Source organism: Sorex araneus, chromosome 1, assembly GCF_027595985.1.
Source record: "Sorex araneus isolate mSorAra2 chromosome 1, mSorAra2.pri, whole genome shotgun sequence".
Taxonomy (NCBI): Eukaryota; Metazoa; Chordata; class Mammalia; order Eulipotyphla; family Soricidae; genus Sorex; species Sorex araneus.
In genome coordinates, this window is record NC_073302.1 from 181,839,926 (window position 1) to 181,861,886 (window position 21,961).

The 21,961-nt window shown below is 37.9% G+C and overlaps 1 non-coding gene across 1 annotated transcript; it reads left to right on the forward strand.

The window, feature by feature from the left end:
- The first annotated feature begins 21,549 nt into the window (after positions 1-21,549).
- On the forward strand, positions 21,550-21,760 carry LOC129401177 (small nucleolar RNA U3). The gene has a single exon (XR_008628130.1). It is a non-coding gene; the product is annotated as a small nucleolar RNA U3 (small nucleolar RNA).
- Positions 21,761-21,961: the final 201 nt, after the last annotated feature.

A 21,961-nucleotide genomic window follows, 5' to 3' on the forward strand; every position in this document is an offset into this window, starting at 1 on the left:
GCCCAGTAACAACTGAAAAAACAGTGAATTCATTAGGCATCTGATATGTTCATTGTTGATAGGAAAAACAAGAGAATATTGCAAGTAACTCTCATAAACCTTATGGTAAATAAATACTAGTGATGGACAGTTTTAATAGCTCTGTTATTATCCATGGTGACAACAACAAACCCATACATTTTTCTAGGAAATATTTCTAGCAATTTATTCTATTCAGCCTACCTCAACATAGTGTAATCTGACTGCTGAATGAATTTTAAAAGGATCTAAACTAAAAAGTTCAAAATCTGGACATTTTAAAAGCATTTCTAGCTTTTAAACACTGAACTGCATGAAACTACATCAGGGTTAGGGTGGGATGAAAGTTCCTCTTAAGATAAATGCAATCAGTCTAATGAACTCTTCTTGGAGACAAGGATGAGATGAAAGAAATTATTTGTTCATTATGCTAATTAAAAGGGGATCTAAAATCTACAAAAACAAAATTGATTAAAGCATATCCAGTTTGTCTGCTTAAAACTGTGAAGTAGAAAATCCTCATATAGTGTGCAAAGCAGGGCTATTTGTTGGAGACTGCACATTCATTATTTATTTTTTGCATCTGGTAAATATGTTTTTCGTTTTTTACCTATGATTGTTTGACATTAAATACATATGGGAAATAGAAATTTAAGAAGAGAGAGAATAGCCAGAAGGGCATTCTTTATGTTCTGTTGCGAATAAGCAGCTTAGAAACTAAAGCATATAGGAAAATTCCTAATAGCTTTCTTTTATGAAACTGCTAAAATAGTCCCATTGAAACACTGTTCACAGACTATGGTACATAATGCTGGCTTGAAAATAGAGAAAATAATTTTTTCAACAGCTTTTTCCCATTAGTCCATCAGAGGGAGTTTGCTGGGATATAAAAATGTAATCGTCATTTAACAGCTTTTGATCCACCCCATATCTTTGGTAAGAGCTGGAAAATATTTCTTTTGTGCCTGTATTTTCATTTGCTAACAAAAGTACTGATATGCAAGTGAATTTTCATGACATTGAACTCTTAGCTGTTGCAGAGAAAATAAGTTTATTTCTAAATGATTCTAAAAATAGATTATTTACACTGACTCAAGAAGTTAAATCAATTAAAATTTGGAATTAATTTCATAAAAATTTGATATGCTATAATAAGTGAATGGGTCATCCCAACAGTTCTATTTGATAAAATGTAGTCATGTTATAAATATACAACTGATGAAAACAATGGCATTTTTTAGTTTAAAATATTTTTATGGGAAATATTGAGTCAACTTGGCACTCCCATTGGAATTTTACCAGATCTATTTCAGATGTGTAGCTTAAAACATTATGAGAAGAGCAGAGACAAAAGAATTTGTATTTCACATCTTATTTAGTAAGCTATTTTTCTAATCAATGAAAACTTTGTTAGACAAGTATTGTCTTAAAGGGTTTTATAACTCACAGGCAGACAAAAATTTTTAATTTTATATAAATTTAAAACAAACATTCTTTGATAAAGCTCTTTGTAAAGATTACTTGTGTCTCGGAAACCAATGTTGCAATGATAACTACAAAACTACCAGAGACAAATGAATAATAGTACATTACAATCATGGTAGGATTACTTTTAATTGCATATTTTTGCGGTTAATTTTTGTGGGTAACAATTGTGTGTCTAAGAACAAAGTCACCACACCTGACTAAGAAATAATTTTTGATTATTCTTGTAATAATGACCATTGTACTATTTCAACTTTCACCCTCCAAAGTGTCCTGGATCAAAAATTTCAATTTTGGTAACATTCTATAAATTGATTTATGATATGCTATTCTTATTTTCTTTCTTCTTTTATTGTTGCATGTTAATTGAGATTATTGATTATTTATTTTCCACTTTGACCTGTTTCCCTTTGCACAACCCCCTCGTCCTATCCACATTTTAGCAAATAGCAAGATTTCATCTTTTCCTTTAGCTAAGTATCATTGTGTATATAGGGCACTTCTTTTTACACTCATCTGTCTATGGGCATATGAATTATTTCCAGACAATGTTTTTTGTAAATAGTGCTGCAATATATCTCCGTCTGTATACATCTCTTTGAATTTTGTGTTCTAGGAGTATATGCCTAGAGCAGATAAAATGGTTGTTCTAATTTTACTTTATTGTGACTTTTCCATGGGCCATTGTTTATGGAAACTGAAGCAAATATATTTCAATGCACTGTGGAAGGGAGTTACTCTACTTTCTATTAGCATCTGTTGCTATTAGACTTTTTGATATGCCGTTCTCACTTAGGTTCAGTGATGTTCCATTCTTATTTTGTTTGGATTTCCTTAATAGTGATGATGTACATATTTTGATTGTTTTCATATAGCATCTATGATTTCTTGGGAGAACATTTTTGCTTCACATTTTAATAATAAGATTATGAGTTTTGGTTTTAATTTGTAGGTTTATTTTTCTGTGATATTTCTGGTTTTCACCCTGTTTGTTCCATTTTAGGCCATAGGACCCAATGTGAAGTTCTTCGGGACCTTCTTGGTCCTATCTTGGCATAAAAATCACCAAAAATGATCTTGTAGAAGGTATGGTCTCCTTCATAGAACTTTTCCAGCTCCATGTAGAACTTCTCAATTTCTTCTTCATCATAGTTGGATGTTGGTGCATAGACGATGAAGATAGAAACTGCTGGCAGTGAGCCACATCTATTCAAGCATAATAGTCCGATTCAGGTTGTTAGACATTCGAATGAATCAATGCTCATGGCCAACTTCGTGTTGACAAGGACACCGACGCCACTGACGCCTCTGTTGTCACATGTGAAGAGAAACAGTTCTTCTCCAGTGTCGAAAATGGCATGAAGTGATTAATGGCTTCTCGTTTAGGTAAGACCAATGATGTTGTACCTGATCTTCTGCACTTGCACCATCAGGTCCTCGATGGATGCTTTGATGCCAGTGTACGTGCGTTGAAAGTAGACAGTCATTTTAGTCTTTCTTCTTTTGGGCAGTCTTGTTTGTCCCTGAGATTTTATCAGCCTCTCCTTGCTTATCCTTCTTAACACTGCTGTATTGGGGGCTCTTTCGGTGTTAGGCAAATGAGGCCCATTGTTGTTACTGTTTTGGGCATATCGAATATATGCCACAGCTAGCTTGTCAGGCTCTGCCGTGCATGCGGGGTACTCTCGGTAGCTTGCCGGGCTCGTTGAGATGGATGGAGGCTTTTTGGGCGGCCTCCAATTGCCCTTAAAGGTGTTCCCACAGTTCATACCACATTTAAAGCCCATCAAATATGGTGCAAAAATTATGGAAAATGGGTATTAAGTGTCCTATGCTGTTTCTGGAAAGCAGCCTGGAGTGTGGTTGTGGCTGGGTAGTGGAGGTAGGGGAGGTCTGCCAGTGAGGTATTTATCTGGCTCCAGTAGGGTGGGTGGTCTGGGTTTGATCCCTGGGGCGGGGGGCTGGAAATTGTAGGAGTTTCCAGGTCTCGTTGAGCCTGAAGTACAGGGTTGCAAAGTTCGGTTTTACCTGGTTTTGTGGGCTTCACTCATGCATGAAGTTCGGCCACATTTCCAGGAAGCAGCCTGCAGCATGGCGGTGGCTGGGTAGTGGAGTTCTGTAGTGGACACTGTCTGAGTTCATCATGTCGACCAAGACCATCCCTGGTAACTCAAGGTTCCAGAAGGCCCCATCTAAACGTTGGACATGGGTGTCTCCCAGTGGACAGTTCCACAATGAAATTGACCACATCATATTCAATCGAAGATTTTGCCTGACTGATGTCACTGTTGTCCCAAAATTCCAAATGCGATCGCACCACCATCTCCTTTGTGCAAAATTCTACTTCACAGAGCGGGGAGCAAGGACTGCAAAGTTTAAGTTTAAGAAGAGAACTCCCAGAATGACCACCAGCTGGGAGCTCTTTGGCACTATTGCGACAATGTGGGAAGATGCTGTCCTTGACAACATCAATAAGGAATACAATAGACTGGTTCAGCACCTCCATGATTGTGTGAATAGTGCTGAGAGTGGGAAAGCCACAAACAGACGCCTGTCTTTGGACATTCTCAAGCTCATTCACCAACGTGGTTTGGCACAAGCCTCAGGCAACCACAAGCTAATGTCCGAGCTTACAAAGCTGTGCAGAGAAGCAATAAAGGAAGATATTAAAGAGAGAAGAGCAGCAGTGTTGGCTGATGCAGCAGAAGCAGGGAATAGTATTCACAACCTCGCCTGTCCTTCGGCAACTATAAAACCAAGATGACTGCCCTTCGACTTCCTGGATCTATCACATTTTCCAGAAGGGAAATGGAGAGGATTATTCACGACTTCTACTCAGATCTCTTCAACAGCCAAGTCCACCTGCCCACATACCAAATTCTGCAAGATGGATATGTCGTTCCCAACGTCTTCCCTTCAGAAATCCAACATGCCATTTCGTCGGTAAAGATGTGTGCAGCAACCGGTCCAGACAAGGTCAGAACTGAACACCAGAAGAATCTGCCACCAGTACTCATCAATACACTGGCTCGGCTCTTCACATGCTACCTGTATGAATGCAAGGTTCTGTCCCAGTGGAAAACCAGCAGAACTGTTCTGTTGTACAAGAAGGGGACATCCACGACATTGGCAACTATCGCCCGATCTGTCTGTTATCTATCATCTACAAGTTGTTCACTCGAGTCATCCTGAATAGAATATGCAGAACACTAGATGAAGGACAACCATGCAAGCAAGCCGGGTTCTGAAAAATATTCAGCACGGTCAACCATATCCACACAGTGATCAAACTCATTGAAGTTTCTCGAGAGTCAAGATGTCACTCTGTCTAACATTCATCGATTTAAAGGCCTTCGATTCTGTTGAGACTGAAGTGGTCATAAAAGCCCTAGCCAAACAGGGTATTCAAACTCAGTACATTAAGATCCTCCGCAAGCTGTATTACAAATTCACCACCAGGATCTCACCATTCTACGAGGAAGTGATCATTGATGTAAAGAGAGGAATTTGGCAGAATGATACCATTTCACTGAAGCTCTTCAGTGCCACCCTCGAGAACATCATGTGACAACTGGAATGGGAAGGAATGGGAGTGAAGATAGACAGTGGGCAACTACACCACCTCCGCTTCGCTGATGACATCATTCTCATAAAGCCAAACATTAGCCAAGTGGTGCAAATGCTGGCTGACTTAGACCGTGAGAGTGGAAAGGTCGAACTGCAGCTGAATTCAAGAAAACAATGTTTATAAAAAATGAACTAGTCCCTGATGTTCCATTTGCTCTCAACAGAATGAACATCTCTGAATTCAGCAGCTATAGGTACCTGGGTCGAGAACTCAACATGAGGAACGACTTAGCACCAGAACTGCGCAGGAGGAAGAGAGCAGTGTGGAATGCCTTCAAGAGCGTTGAAGAATTGGTTAAGAGGATGAAGAACCTCCGGTTCTGGGCACATCTTTTTGACTCCACCATTCTCTCTGCACTAACCTACGCCTCAGAGACCTGGGGCTACGATAACAGGATGAGTACACTATTTGGGTATCCCAAAGAGGAATCGAAAGAGCCATGTTAGGATTATCACATTTCACTCAAGTGAGAAAACGAATCCAGAGTTCCAACCTCTGTCAACGATCAACAATCAGGGATGCTGTTTTGTTTGCCAAGGCATCAAAAATCAGATGGGCCAGACACGTAATGCGATTCAGCGACAACTGCTGTACCAACTTGATTCCATGGGACGCCAAAAGATCGTGTAGCTGCCCACCAATGAGATGATCAGACTTCTTTGTCAAAACCGTGAATGAACAATTTGATGCTCTTCGTCTTCCTGGAGTGAGCAGATACCATTGGGTACACTAGCTTGTGACAGGGACAAATGGAGATGTTACTGGCACCTGCTTGAGGAAATCGGAGATCAACGAGATGACAAGTGATACAAGTGACAAGCGATTTCTGGTTTTGCTCTCAGGTGATATTTTTCTCAAAGAAATTAAAAGAATTACCACTTTTCTTTTTTGTTTGTTTTTTTGAGCCATACACAGTAGTGCTCAGGGCTTCCTTCTGTCTCTGTGCTCATGGATCACTCCTAGAGCTGCTCAGGAGATCATATGAAATACTAGGCATCAAACTTGCACTGGCCACATATAAGGCAAGTGTTCTACCCACTATACTGTCTCTCCAGTTGCAAGGAATTCACACTTTTAATTTGGGGGGAAGAGCTTGAGAAGTTTAGATAATATATTTGAGTAGAAATTCTTGGTTGACACCAATCCAACCTCTCCACAACCTCTGCAAGAGGAAAGTTCCAAAGACCTTCCACCACTGTCTTTGACTTACTTCTAGATACTTATGCCTAGCAAATTAACAACCATTCGCTTCCAGTCCACATTAACTCCCAGTAAATAAGCAGAAGTTAGAAGACTCAGAGTATAACATGTATGACTAATGCACAAGGGTGAATTCACTGCCTGCTGTGCTTCTGGTTAAATATACAATGAACACACCGTGACTCAGACTCAATCCAACCACTATTCTTGATTCACATCACAGATAGTCACAGCAGGGCGGCAACTGAGTGTGCTCAAACTTGGCACTCAGGGGCTGGAGAGATAGTACAGTGTGTAGGGCATTTGCCTTGCACACAGCCAACCCGAGTTCAATTCTCAGCATCCCATATGATCCCCTGAGCACCGCTTGGTGTGGCCCATAATTTCTGAATTCAGAGTCAGGAAACCCTGAACATGGCTTGGTGTGGCCCAAAATTGAAAAAAAAATCTTGGCATTCAGGTACTCCTGAGAACTTACAAGCTCAAATCACTGGTCTCTATTGCACAGACTATCTATAATTTGAAGCAAACCTGCTATCCATATTGTTTTAGAAGTCTTCATACTAAGCCAAGACTGGTCACTGCATACTTGTGACTGTGTACTCCTCTTTGCCATCCAGTCATGCTTAATTTGGTACACATGTGTACCCAGAGACTTTCAGTGTTAAAACTGGGTCAACCCTGGCTTATTAAAGTCCATACACAGGTACCACTGTTTTGTCTAATGCCCAGGTCTGCCCATTTTTTAAATGTGCCCTTTGTTCATCATGGCTTCAGTAACCTTGCTCTGATTTGCCAGAGCTTTGGCGTCGGTCACAGGAGCAAGCCCACATAAGGTTTCCCAATTCACCCAGAACTATGGAGTCTTGTTCAGCACAAGTCATATCTGGCCACCAATTTCAGGCTGTGAGATCTGCCCTCTTTACCACTTGTGCACTTGTTGGTCCTTTCCAGAAGTGCATATTCCCACTGCATTATTATTATTATTATTATTATTATTATTATTATTATTATTTTTCTTTTTTTTTTTTTTGCTTTTTTTTTTTTTTTTGGGTCTCACCTGGCGATGCACAGGGGTTATTCCTGGCTCTGCACTCAGGAATTACCCCTGGCCGTGCTCAGGGGACCATATGGGATGCTGGGATTTGAACCCGGGTCGGCCGCGTGCAAGGCAAACGCCCTACCCGCTGTGCTATCTCTCCAGCCCTTATTATTATTATTTTTCTTTCGCTCTAGCCCAAGGGTTGATGGCATCCCATAGTTCTCATGGACACCCCCACTCCTCACATATATTTTCAGAAACTAGAACAGATCTACCCTTGAATAACAGTCTTCAGTTAGCAGCAGCTGCAGAAGTTCCAGTAGAAGCAGCTCCGTGTTCCTCCCACAAAGAAAGGAAGCAAAGCTACACAATACCAAGGTCACTCTCCTAGTTCTCTAAAGCTCCCATAGCGGTACAAGAACCAAAGACCTCCCTGATTCCCAAGACCCTGCCACTTTCCTAAATCTTGTCAGCACTTGGGAAATACTGCACATACCCACTCAAGAACACACTCCGCTGCTTCTTCAGTCTTAAGGCTAATGGAGAGCCTCCCCCACACATTTGTATTGCCATTGGTGGTGTTCTACTTCTTTACTTCTGACCTCCTGGCTCTCTGTCTAGAAGAGTCAATTGCAAGGTTGCCAAGAAATAAACTCTTTCTTTGACTGCTCTCCCATCAGGTTCAGCTGTGTGTCCTGATACTTTTGTGACACTGTGCCTTGAGAAAGATGACCTGGCTGGCTTTGCATCTACCTTGAACAATTCTATTATTACTCCTATTTGTAGTCGGGCAAGAATAGAAGGGCATTGAATAGAAGTATGGGGTCCAAATTCAAAAATCAATTAGTTTGAGTTCTAACACTAGCCTTGGCCAAAACTTTTCTTGAAAAATTTTTTTCAGCTTTTCCAAAAGAACCAAAGAAATTTGTATGTGAACTCAGATATATAAAGTTACACCATATATCAAAAATTCTGTAAAGAATCACTGCTGGTAGGGTTGGGGGAGATAAGCACCCTCATCGGCGACTGTTGGGAATGCTGTCTGCTTCAGTCTCTATGATAAGCTAAATGAATATCCTCAAATGAAAAGAAATGTAACTCCATATGACTCAGAAGTATCATTCCTTGGTACTAACCCAACAACACAAAAATATGAATTTGAAAGAACATAGGCACACCTGGGTTCATTGTAGTGTTAGTATAATAATCAAGATATGAAAATAACTCAACTGCCTAATTACAGATGACTAAACCAAGAAGTTGTGACATATACGCAGAATGGAATACTATGCAGCTCTAAGATAGAACAGAATTCTACAATTTGCCTCAACATGGATATCATGCTGAATGACGTTAGATGGAAGGAAAGACATAGATACAGAGTGAAATCTTTTATATGTGGAATTTAGAGATACACATCAAAGTGGCAACAAAGGGCCAAAAAAAAAACACAATATGTGGACTGATCCACAGAATGAATTTGAGGTGACGGGCTATGGATGGGGCTTTAGACCCCTGAGGGAGTGGTGTTGGGACACTGATGATGGTGAGGTGCTTGAATTGTGTACACAGAAAACCATCATTAACAGTACTGTAAATCACAGCACCTCAATCAATTAAAATGATAGAATTAAGTAGGTATGCCAACAAACATACTGATGATAAATAACACACTTTAAAACATTTTTGCAAGTCCCACATTAAGTTACACAAGCCTCTTGAGTTTAAGCAGTGAGGCATTCGGATGTACATTGCGGTGACCCTGATTAATCTTCAGTGAAAATAAAGTACATAGCACTGAACACAGGTTCAGGGCTGTATTTTATCTTCTCTTAATTCAGGATAATTGTGCTTAGATCAGTGATGTTTTTCACAATGTATCCTTTTGTCAGACCAGTCCATTGATGTCTCTTCAAGAAGGCCAAGAGAGGCTTCCAATGCTTATATTTGGGGATAGACACTAAGACAGCTCCTGATAGCCTTTAAAGATAAATTTTCTGGAAGAAAGTAGCTGGCTCTTTTAGAGAAAAGACTTGATCTTTTTTCTATACCTAATTGTGTTGAAAGATTAGCAATTTTCCTTCTTCTATTCGGGATGGAGATAAGGGAGCAAGGAGAGTTTATTTTCAGCTCGAACCCTGAAAGGGGGTCAATGCTATGCTAATAGGATGCTGAGGAGGTATTCTGACAGGATTTGGAATCTCAATTTAGCACAGAGAGGACAAATACAATTGTTTCTTAGTGACAAATTTGGAGAAGTTATAGAAAAGAAACAAATTTTCTTGATCTATTATTTCTAAGGCAGACTTCAGGTGGGATGCAAATTATGATATTATGAAAATGTGCCAACTGCCAGAGAGAGAGCACAGAGGTTAGCTAAGCACTCAGTGATCCCTCAGCCCAGAGCCAAGAGGAAGCCTGGGGCAAGATGGAGCTCCCAAACAATCCAGCAGAAAATCTTACAGAAATTCTTGAATTTCTTGAATTAAGGATGACTTCACTGACCAGAATTTGGTAAACATTATATTTAGTGCATAAGATGTCTGGAAAATGTCTACTTGAGAGTAACATTTTCAAACTCTTCTCCCATTGAATTTCCTTGACATGTGTGTTCTCTCCCTTTGTGCTTTTGCGTGCCACTCTGCTCCACTCCCCGTCTTCTTATTCTTTGTTCTCATTTACTTTCCTTCCTTCTCCTCTTCTTTCCTCCCCTCTCCTCTTCTCTCATTCCATTGTCCGCTTCTGCCATTGCTTCTGTGATCCAGCATTATTTTCTTACCTGGGTCACTGCAGGGACATGCACCTAAAATCTTCACATATTGCTTTCACATTGCTCTTTCTGGTTCACTGAATTAAGTACCCAGGGAAGTTTCTGCAGCTGGACATGCAGATATATATGGGAGCCTGGTAATAAATTTTTGGGAACCAATAAAACATATTTTCAACCCTGGAGTAGACTTGAGATGCAGCCTTGTGAAGACACTTGAGATGCAAATCCTGAGCTCTTTGGAGATGGCAAGACTGAGGGCCCACCCAGAAAAGGATCAGATATCGGAGAATCCAAAGGTCATGCAAGAAAATGAAAGAACCATCAAGCATGCAAGGCTTTACCTTTACCGATGCTTAGATTAACTTTCATGTACACAGGGAACTCCAGGCAAATAGAATTTGGAGAAATTGTACAGGACCTTCTCCCCAAGCCATACTTTGTTTTCTAAGCCAGAGAAGCCTCTCTTCTCTCTTGGAAGCATCTCTCTCTCTCTGTCTCTGTCTCTGTCAGTCTCCGTCTATGTCTCTCTCATTTCTTTCTCTCTCCCCCAAACCCCTCATACAAACACTCCACACACCCTTACACACACAACACACACACAGTCTCTAAATTTCTCTTCTTTTCTTTTCTTTTTTTGCTTTTTGGGTCACACCCAGTGATGTCTAGGTGTTAGTCCTGGCTTCGCACTCAGGAATCATTCCTGGAGGTGCTCAGAAGACCATCTGGGATGCTGGGAATCAAACCCAGGTTTGCTGCATGCAAGGCAAATGCCCTATCCACTGTACTATCGCTCTGGCCCCTCTGAATTTCTTTCGGTAATTATTTTTCTTTGCTATTTCAACTCCTCCTAAAGTTCGTTTGGGCAAGGCAAGGTGGGGGACTTGGAATGCCCTTCCCAAGTTTAGCAGAGATTTTCCTTTTTTGCAAAGATCAGTTCCTCTCTTCAGCCTGTGTCTCTGTTCCTAAGAGCTCAGTGGCAGGGACCCATCCTGCAGTGCACAGAATAAGTGGACTTCAGGCTCAGCTTGCTCAGGCCTGGTGGGATGTGGTTACTTGCGCAGAGTAGGTGCTGGGAGCTGAGTGGACCAGTGCGGACTCTCAGCAGGCCTCGGTGGGCCCCGCGGGCTACACTTGCTTGATCACAAAGGTGGAAACATGTTTACTGCCTCGTCCTACAGTCATCTGAGCACTTGAAACTCCACTCTCTCTCCAAGGCGTTTCTCTGCTCGGGAAGGCCAGACGCAGGTGGTGTGAGTCAGCGGGGGTGAGAAAGCGGATGTCCAAGAGATTGTCCTCGGTCATTTGGAACCTCACCCTGAACGCAAAGGCACCTGCACATTCGCACGTGCCCAGACTTAGGATGGGGTGGGGGCGCCCGCTCAGGACCCCCTCCCATGTGCTGGAGCCCAGGAAAGTTGGGCAACAGGAACTGTGGGGTCCAGGCTGGGCCCGGCCAGCAGGACGTGGCTGGAGAGGAAGGTAAATGGGCGAAGTCCCACTGAGGCCCAGCGGTGAGACTTTAGACTAGGAGCTCGAATAGTGGGTAGTGATCAACATATGGCCGGCCAGGCCATGGACACCGCACCGGGGAGTGTCGATGGCCAGGGAGAGGACTCAGGCGGTACCCTGTGCCCGCATCGTGAGAGGACCAACGCTTCATTCACAGGTTAAGAGGAGAGGCCAGAACACCGGGGAGAACCATGGACCCGTCTATTTGAACCTATTTCCTAAAGGCAGAAAATTTTAAGTCACAATAAATAAGAATATTTCATACATCATAATATTGTTGTAAAATTTCACTTAAGAACATAAATACAACCCTCCACACACAAGAGTATTTCGATTTAAAAATTTTAATATTTATTAATGATTTGCACTTAGATACATCTTATTACAGAAATCATAATGTCATCTAGGTGTTTCATTCTAGTTCATAAAAAAAATTGTAGCTGGTCATTCACAATTCAAACTAAAATAGAATGTATTAACTCAGAATTTTGATAGAAAATATCACACTCCATTAGTTCATTCAAATAAAATAAGTAAAGTAGATAATCAATCTGTTAAGTACTGTTTCTGACATCAATCACAGGGCTAACTCCTAAAATGAAGAATAGTTTGAAGGACTGGAGAATTATCTGAGGGTTTAAGTCACCTCCCTGCATGGAGCTGGTTTCGGTTCAATCCCTGGTACTGCTTTTGCTCCCCTGATCACCACCAAGGGACTTGAAATAGACACTTGAAACAGAACCAGGAGTACCCCTCAAGACTACCAGGTGTGGCCTAACCTTACCACTTCATGCCTGAACATGTAAATAAATTAGAATCTTGGAAGACACAAGTAGTGGAACCTCTAGTCCTTGAAATAAAGGGTCTTCAGGCTGAAGACTGGAGCCTTCTCAGTAAGGGGCCAGGCTGCGTCCCCACCCTGCTAGGTTCCAGAAGACCCACCTTTCTCCTTCCCCCAGCCCACAGCCTCCAGTATATACAGGGCCCAGCATCAAAGCTTCACTTCAAGTCTCAGAGGTGCCAAGACAAAGAATCAGCCCAGTCCTATAGCTCCTGTGGAGCACGCAGCCACATATGTGGCCATGCAGTACCTCCGACTTTCTGTACAATAAACTTTAATTTCTTATCCTTTTGAGTTTTGTACACAAATTTATATAATTCTCATGAACCCACCAGTTCAGTAAGTTCCCTTTTGTTGGAGGTAGGGTGTGAGTTGTTAAGCAATTCTTCAGGAAGCCTGGGCCCCTATGGCAATTCTCAGCCAATGAGGCTGAAGGCACAATGCAGGTGCCCGAGGATATCACCCTAGAAAAACAAGGTTGTAAATGGAATGATTGATTAGTTAGCATTCAAAATTGTGAAAAAGAAGATGCTTCAAAATGAAAGGAAACTTGAGTTTCTAAGTTTACTGAGAACACTTCTTACTATTTTCTTGTTGTCTACCAAGATTCTAATTTATTCATATGTTCAGGCATGAAGTGGTGAGGTTAGGCCACACCTGGTAGTCTTGAGGGGGTACTCCTGGCTCTGTATCAAGTGTTACTTCTGGTGGTGATCAGGGGAGCAAACGCAGTATCAGGGATTGAACTGAGACCAGCTGCATGCAGGGAGGTGACTTAAACCTTGAAATAATTTTAAAAAACAGACAAACTTCCCACCAGCAGTGTATACGGGTTTCTTTTTTTCACCATACACTACCCAAACAAATTGTTTTCAGTATTTCTAATATGTGCCATTCTCATTGGTGTGACATGATATCTCACTGTTGTCTTAATGTGGAATTCCCTATTAATAAATGATATTGAGCATTTTTTTATAATGTGCCTATTAGCCATCTGCCAGTCTTCCTCTGAGAACTCTCTGTTTATATCTCCCATTTTTAGAATTGAGATGTATGAACCAGTAATTCTATTTGTGGATATTTATCCCCAGGACAAAGGAAAATCATTCTAAAGGAATATGCACACCTTTATTCGTTGCATTGCTTTGCATAATAGCTAAAGAGGTATGGAATCAACTATATGTCCAACCACAAATACATGGATTTCAAAGATGTGAAATGGAATAATGGAATACTATACTACCTCAAGGAAAAATGAAATCATGCAATTTGCTGAAAGTAAATGGAACTAGAAGATGTCATGCTGTGTAACATAAGCCAGAAGAAAGAGGACAAACACAGGATACTCTCACTTATCTGTGGTATATAGAATCACTGGTTGAGGAAATGTAATGAAGACAGGGGGGTGCTTAGATCATCCCCTCATCTTACAATATAGGGAGGAGAAGGACAGAAGGAAAGAAATCAAGGGAGGAAAAAGAAAATGAGAAATGAGAGAGGGAAATTGAAGTTGGGACCTCTGAAACTGATCTGATATCCAAATAATAAACTAAAAGTAACAAACAAATGAAAATCAGCTAAAGCTGTTAAATTCAGATTTCATACAGGAATATAGCCCCTCTTACCATATTTCAGTGACTGAAGCAAGTCAAAAATCTCTCATTGTCTTTCTACAAACAAATAAACTCTTATAGAACTGATTTAGTTATCTATGTGAGAAATATAAAGAATTTTATTACAGTAGAAGTCTGTAGAAACATAGACTATTACTTTTTTCATTAAATATGTTACAAGGAATCCTACTTATACTTTAAAAGATCAAAATGTGTCCTACAAATACATGTTTAGTCTTCATCTCTAAATTTTACAGTTTAATATTCAATATTAGATTGGAAAGTTAGTTCATTCTAGTTGTCTCACGCAGCAATTTTCATTAATCTTCTATAAATTTAGAAATGGAATGTCTGTATGCTAATGTCACAGGGTGAGCAACACAATCTTTCTATCTGTGGGGAAATCTGACACTGAACTCTGTAACCACTGATCTTCTAAAACTGTGAGCTCAGCATCTTAGCGCTATGCTCTGGGAACCCTTCTCCAGAACACATATCAATGAAGCAAAACATTGTTTTTAATTAACAAAATGCCACGTCCATATGTCGTACACTAACTCAGTGGAACTCCTATTGACATCGACAGGGATATCTTGTGCAGCATATGGTCATAACAGGTAATGATTTAATTTTCAATAGCTATTTTTCATATCCAAACAATAGGGACAATTTAATTATACTTTTGCCTGTGTCTTAAGTTATCAGTCCTTTAAATAACTTGAGATTTATTAGCAATAATGTTCCACGAAACTTTAAAAACCATTTTTAAAAAGCTAGGATTCACATATTTGCTGAAATATTTACAGTCACTATGCTGACAACAACAATAAAATGATTTCAATTTAAAATTTTCAGGTAGCTAGTTTAAGTAATTCATCTAAATTTATCTGATGTTATTTTTGTGTATGCTTGTTGCTTGGTATTGGAGGATTAAAGATAGTCATCTTTATAAACATCATATTTGCTTTATAGAAAAGCAAACTAAACAAGTATCTATGTAATAAATCTTTTACATGTTTATTTTATTAAAATAATTTTAGTAGTATAGAATCATCCAAGAGTGTCCCCAGAAATTAAGGTTAAAGCACAAATATTTGAGTCTTCCAGACAAGAGTATTTTATCTCTCAAAGAAAATGAGCTGCATGACTATAGTGTTTTTCACAAAAAACTATTATCTTCTTACAAGAATGAAAGAAATAACCACATATAAATGACAGCAGGATTAAATATTTCCATGTATGAAGGGGATTTTCCACAGTTCCTGACTAGATGAAAGTCACCCAACAGTCATAATAACTATTAAGTTAGGTTGGAGAGTTAGTGTAGGGTTAGGTGACATGTATATACACCTAACCCTACACTAACTACTATATGCATAGTCCTGTTTTGATCCCAACATCAATGGCTCCAGATCCTCATTGCTGGATGCAGCCCTGGAAGATTCAAATTGGGAGACACTCCTATCTACTTAATCACTGCTTGGAAATGCTCCCAAACACACACGCAGAAACACATACACAAATATATATCTATATCTATATATGTAAACATATATATAAACAAGCAGTGAACAAGAAAAAAGATATATATGCATATATTCATATATCTATAACATTTGTATGTATATGTTATACATTATATATGTGCTATATATAAATATTATGTATATTCATAGCATTGATATGTGTTATATTTATATGTTATATATACACATGGACTGGAATGATAGCACAGTCGGTAGGGCATTTGTCTTGCATGCAGCTGACCCAGTTTGATTTCTCCACCCTTCTCCGAGAGCCCAGCAAGCTACCCACTGAGAGTATCCTGCCTGCACGGCAGAGGCTGGCAAGTTACCCATGGTGTATTCGATATGCCAAGAACACTAACAGCAAGTTTCACAATGGAGTCATTACAGGTACCCACTCAAGCAAATCAATAAACAATGAAACAACAGTGCTACAACAGTACATATATATATATATATGTATATATATATGTATATATATATAACATTTTTTTCTCTTGGCTCAATGCTTATTATATAATCATTTTTCTTGAGCAAGAAAGGAATTGGAGTAATGTAAAAGATCAGAAAGCTAGTTAACATTGCATTTGGTAATTGAAAACATTTTATTCTTACCATCCTTTATTTTCCTTGTAGATCTTGCACTTAAAACTTCCAGCTTTACATAAGCCATAGGCAATAATTCATTCCAAAGAATCATGTTAATGACCTTACTAAAATTCACTATCACTTTTGCAAATTATAAAGGCCCTTTTGAAAGGTAGGAAATAAAGATGGCATTTAAAACAAACTTCCTACAACCTTCCCTTCAGTAAAATATTGGTCTTCTAAAAATTAAGTACTACATGCCTTCTAATAATATGGGAGGCTACAGGCAAGTGAATTAAATGTGTTAAGTAATTTTCACCTCAAAATAAATTTTTGAATACATAAAATATATATTAAACTATTTTTAAAATGTCCTTGAAATTTTGTTAATTTTTAATTTTGTTAATTTTTTGTTAGATTTTTGTTAATTTTAAATCACAGGTAACATTCTTGAGAATAATTTTTGTGGAAGCATTTCAGTATTATCACTCAAAATCTATTCAAATATCATTATCAGTGGTTGTCAATTTATTTATTTATTTGGCAGCATGTTTAAGAGAAAAATGGCAAACCCTACATCAATGTTTTCTGGGGAAATTATCATAAATGTAATGTATCCTAATGGAACAAATCCATATCAATTAATATTAGTCATTTAGGACAGGATTTCATAAAAATTTTGCAGGCATGATCCCCTTTTATTCTTTCTTTTTATTATACTTTAAGTAGTTGGTTATAATAAATGCAACATGTGATAACTAGAACTTTCAGTAACACTTCATATTTGTGTTGATTTTGAAAGAAATCTTGTTGATGTGCATTCAGGAATCTTTCTCTATTGCCAAATTTTTCAGACACCCCATTCACATACCACATGGGGTCATGATCCACAATTTAAGAAGTTGAGAACTAACACATGGCAAAACAATTTAATTCATTTAAAAAAATTCTAATTCAGTTATATTAAGATGATGATGGTAGTTATATTTTGGTTTAAATTTGAATTTATTTAATTGACTGTTACTTCTGTGTTAATTGACTCCAAATTTTGTGTAAATTATGATGATAATATCCTTAAAAAGTTCATGGGAAACCAAGTTTCTATCTGTATTTCTTCAAATAACCAGATTTTGAGAGTTGATATTTAGAGCACGTTATTTTCTTTCTGAGAGACTTTATTAAAGATGTTTGTGGGTATTTTAAACGTACCATTTTCTAAGTTATGACAAGAGTGCAATTAAAGTAAATCCCTGGACTTTATTGTGTTTATTACAAAAATAAATGCCCAGGCTTTTATTGTATTTATTTAAAATATATAGTTTAAAAGTTATATGTCACATAATTACAGATCACCTCCTCCAGCTAATCATGCATGCATACCCATTATACTCAAAGCTTTCATTCCTTAATCAAGCATTCTCTGATTATGCAAATTAAAAGATAATGAGGTATACCCTATAAGAGATAGCAAATCAGTGTTGTTAAATAAGTCCTAAAAATTGAAAATGATATTTTTTGGTGTTGAAAAGCTTATGGGTCTTGCATAATTAGTGGATTAGTCACATAGAGGAAAATAGCATGTTTTTATTTCTGTATTGGCTTTATCCTTACATTTTATTTTCATATTCCCAAAATATCTGTTCACATCCAATAATAAGAAAAATGATGATGTAGCTCAAATAGGACTTTGTTCCAAATACACTTGTCAAATCGATTGCCTATTGATAGTTCATAATTTCTTTTAAAGAATCATTGCCAGAATGGAGGGACAGTTCAACAGACCAAGTGCATGCTTGTGTATGGAGGACCCTAGATTTTGTGCCTGATGTCACATGGTCCTTAGGATACTATCAGGAGTTTCATCTGGGTGATAAATTAGAAGTAACCACTAAATGCCCAGAAACAAAATTAATGAATCAATAAATTAAAAAAAGAATTTTCTATGAATCATTTGCCTGATAACAACTATAGGACTTTACGTAGTTGAGGCATTTCAAGTCTCATCATTTTCTCAGTCAGGGTATGTTTGGCAGGAGAATATTTGGCACTCATCAAGCAAGTAACTGCCTGCTTCATAGTTGGCTGCTTCTTACACCATTACATACCTTCCATGAAACTTGGTTTTAATCATTGTAGTGAAATAGAATGTTATTATATGTAAGTTGTAATACATTTTTTTGAAAGTTTCCAGTTTCCTCTTTTGGAAAAGAACTCATGTCTTGAAAGAAGTAGGAACAAAATGCTGATATGTTCTATAATCTAGACATCTTGATATTACTATGTCTATTGCTAAGGCGGATTAATAAATATTACACCTCGGGGCTGGAGCAATAGCAGAGCGGGTAGGGCGTTTGCCTTGCATGCGGCCAACCCGGGTTCAATTCCCAGCATCCCATATGGTCCCCCGAGCACCGCCAGGAGTAATTCCTGAGTGCAGAGCCAGGAGTAACCCCTGTGCATTGCTGGGTATGACCCAAAAAGCAAAAATAAATAGATAAATAAATAAATAAATAAATAAATATTACACCTCAAAAAACATAAATATGCCATAATATAAATACATTATATCAGTTGAAAGAAGACTTTGATAAGTATTAAAAATAATCAATAATATAGGCTGATTTTTAGTTACTTAAAGGCATTCCTATTCTGTCTTTTTTCCTCTGGCTCTATAAAATGTCTGTAGCTTGAAGTCAAGATATGGATGACTAAACAGCTAAACTTTTAATTCGGAAAGAATGATAAAATTTAATTTTATGAGGTGTTTATAATTAGACATGTAAAACAAAAATTAAAGGGATGTTTGTCTTCAAAATAATATTAATATAAAAGTCATCTAGCTTTAATAATAATAATAATAATAATAAAGAAAGCTATATCTGTTCCTGTGGAAATCAGTATTTCAGGTGATAAAATCATATTCTCTCAGAAAAATCTCAGTGGTTTGAAGATGTTTATTAAGAAATCTAATTTTAAATAAAACCATTTTTTTACTTGTCTAATGTGAGAGCCTTATTTGATGTTTGTTGTTATGTTTTTGTTTGTTTTTGAGCCACATACAATGTTCAAGAATTACCCCTGGTCACATCAGGAGACCATTTGGGGCTCCAGGGGTAGAACCCAGATCAAACTCTTGCAAGGCAAGTGCCCCCTACCAGCAGTACTATCTCTCCAACCCCAAGGCATATTTCTTAATGAGAAACAGAACATCTACAAGAATCAGAAAACTATTGTGTTCTCCATTTGTCAAACTTTCTTGGGAATTTCATCAGATAGTCAATGATTTCCATTGCTTTATTTTATAAGAGTTCCATTTTCTGTCTCAACAGTCTCTGTATCTCATTGTCATCAGAATTTTTAAATTGTTTTATTACTATTACATTAAAATTTACTATGGACTATTAAAAGATTTTTAAATTGAGAAATGCTGTCTAGAGATGTTTCTTGCCTCTCAACAATGTTATTTTAACCTTTGGGAAGGTAGTGGATGAAAAGGAAAGTGGGAAGAAAATTATCCAGTTTTAGTGATAAGGGTATGTTTTAGCTTTAAGTACTTTGATTTGAATTTAAACTCTTGAAGTTAACATTTCCTTTAGATGTATTGGATTTTTAAAGCTAATTTCTAATTTTAGTTAAGCTTCAAATTTCTAAAGTTCCAGATTATTGGAAATATATTTAGTTAGCAAAAAAAAAAACAAACAAAAAAACCAGAATGTGATATACATTCAGCCTGGTAAATGATGGCATGTCAACATAAAATCTGTGATGTTTTCAGGAAAGCTAGTGTCAGATGTCTTGTTTTCTGTCCTTTTTTCTTTATTTATTTTTATTACTAATTTATACGGGGCTGGAGCGATAGCACAGCGGTAGGGCGTTCACCTTTCACACGGCCCCATGTTTGATTCCTCCACCGCTCTCGGAGAGCCCGGCAAGCTACCGAGAGTATTGAGCCCGCACAACAAAGCCTGGCAAGCTATCCGTGTCATATTGGATATGCCAAAAACAGTAACAATAAGTCTCTCAATGGGAGACGTTACTGGTGCCTGCTCGAACAAATCGATGAGTAACGGGATGACAGTGACAGTGACAGTGACTAATTTATACTGACAAATTAGTTTGCAACTGTGTAAATGCATTTATATTTAAGAGATACAATCTTATTTACTATCATTGTAAAAAGAAGCACCCATCAGAATGACCCTACTTTTTGGAGGCTCAGTAGATTATTTTTTAACAACATAGGTAGAGATCACAAGTAAATTTTGCATTTTACTGAATATATAATCATATGATATAAGTTGTAAAACGAATGTACCTTTAACTAGAAAATGGAAAAATATATTGCTTTGCTATACAAAATTCATCAACATAGCTTACTGGTTTAAGCTTGCCATCTAATATAGAAACAAAACAATTTCTCTGAGTAAAAGGTGGATATGAAAGTGAAAGAAAAAAAGCAAAAAAAAAGAAAGTGGAAAGAGTTTAGGTTATATGTAAAATTTGGATATCAGAATAGGGTGTTTTGTATCTAAGTTAATATTATTATGGAAAATAATATTTATCTGAGTTCAGACTACATATTTAAAATTAAAATTGGAACTTACCTATTTTGTCTCAAAATTATGTAAAGTTCAGCTGTTTGAGTCTGTTATACAACTATTGCACTTAAAAAAATTAAATAATAGCCCTGAAGCAAAATACAAATTTTTAAACTTACATATTTAAAGACATAACTACTGTTATTTTTGGAATAAACATTATATAGTTAATAGTACTTATTTTTACATGATCCTTCATTGTTTATGCATTCGTTGTCTATAAGCATTAAAGAAGCCACTTTCTGTCAAAAGCTTAAGGGAGTATTTCTCCTGTTTCAAATAGAAAAAGGAATTGCATCTGAGACTACGTCTTCAAATAAGATGTCCAGATGGCCAGTCTGTATATGAGAAAATGTTCATCACCACTTATTGTTACACAAATGCAAATTGGAATGAAGATGAGATATCATCTCACACCCTGAGAATGGTTTATAACTGAGGGGTGAAGCGGCAGGGGATCCACATTTACTGCTGGCCAGACCCTCTTCTAGTTCAGGGCTGTGGACAAATTATAGAAATTTTTCAAAGCATTGAAAACTCAGAGAGATAGTATAGAAATTAAAGTACTTGGTCTGAATGCTGACACCTGATCAATCCCAGGCTCCTCATGATCCCCCAGATAGTCCTGGAAAGACTCCCTAAGAACAGAGTCAAAAGTCATCACTAAACCTGGACAGACATGACACAAATCACCCCAACACATGAAAATATTAAAAATAAAGTGACTATAGGAGACTATACTTTCAGGAATAATTCTATAGTTTTTTTACTAGAGAACTGTTTCTGATTGTAAAACACCCCAAATCACAAAGAGGAGCCAGGGCCTCCTCTCCTGAGTGAAAAGAGGTTCTAGGTGTTGCTTTTGAAACTTTATTTTACCATTGATGCTCATTTTTCTTTTCCTTTGGAAGAGGGAGAGGGAGAGGATACAGTCTGAGTGTTCTTAGAGAAAGAAGGAAAGGAAAGAAGGAAGGAAGGAAGGAAGGAAGGAAGGAAGGAAGGAAGGAAGGAAGGAAGGAAGGAAGGAAGGAAGGAAGGAAGGAAGGAAGGAAGGAAGGAAGGAAGGAAGGAAGGAAGGAAGACTTATGCCCTTATGCCTATGCTCATTGAAGCACTATTTATAATAATCAATATATTAATAAA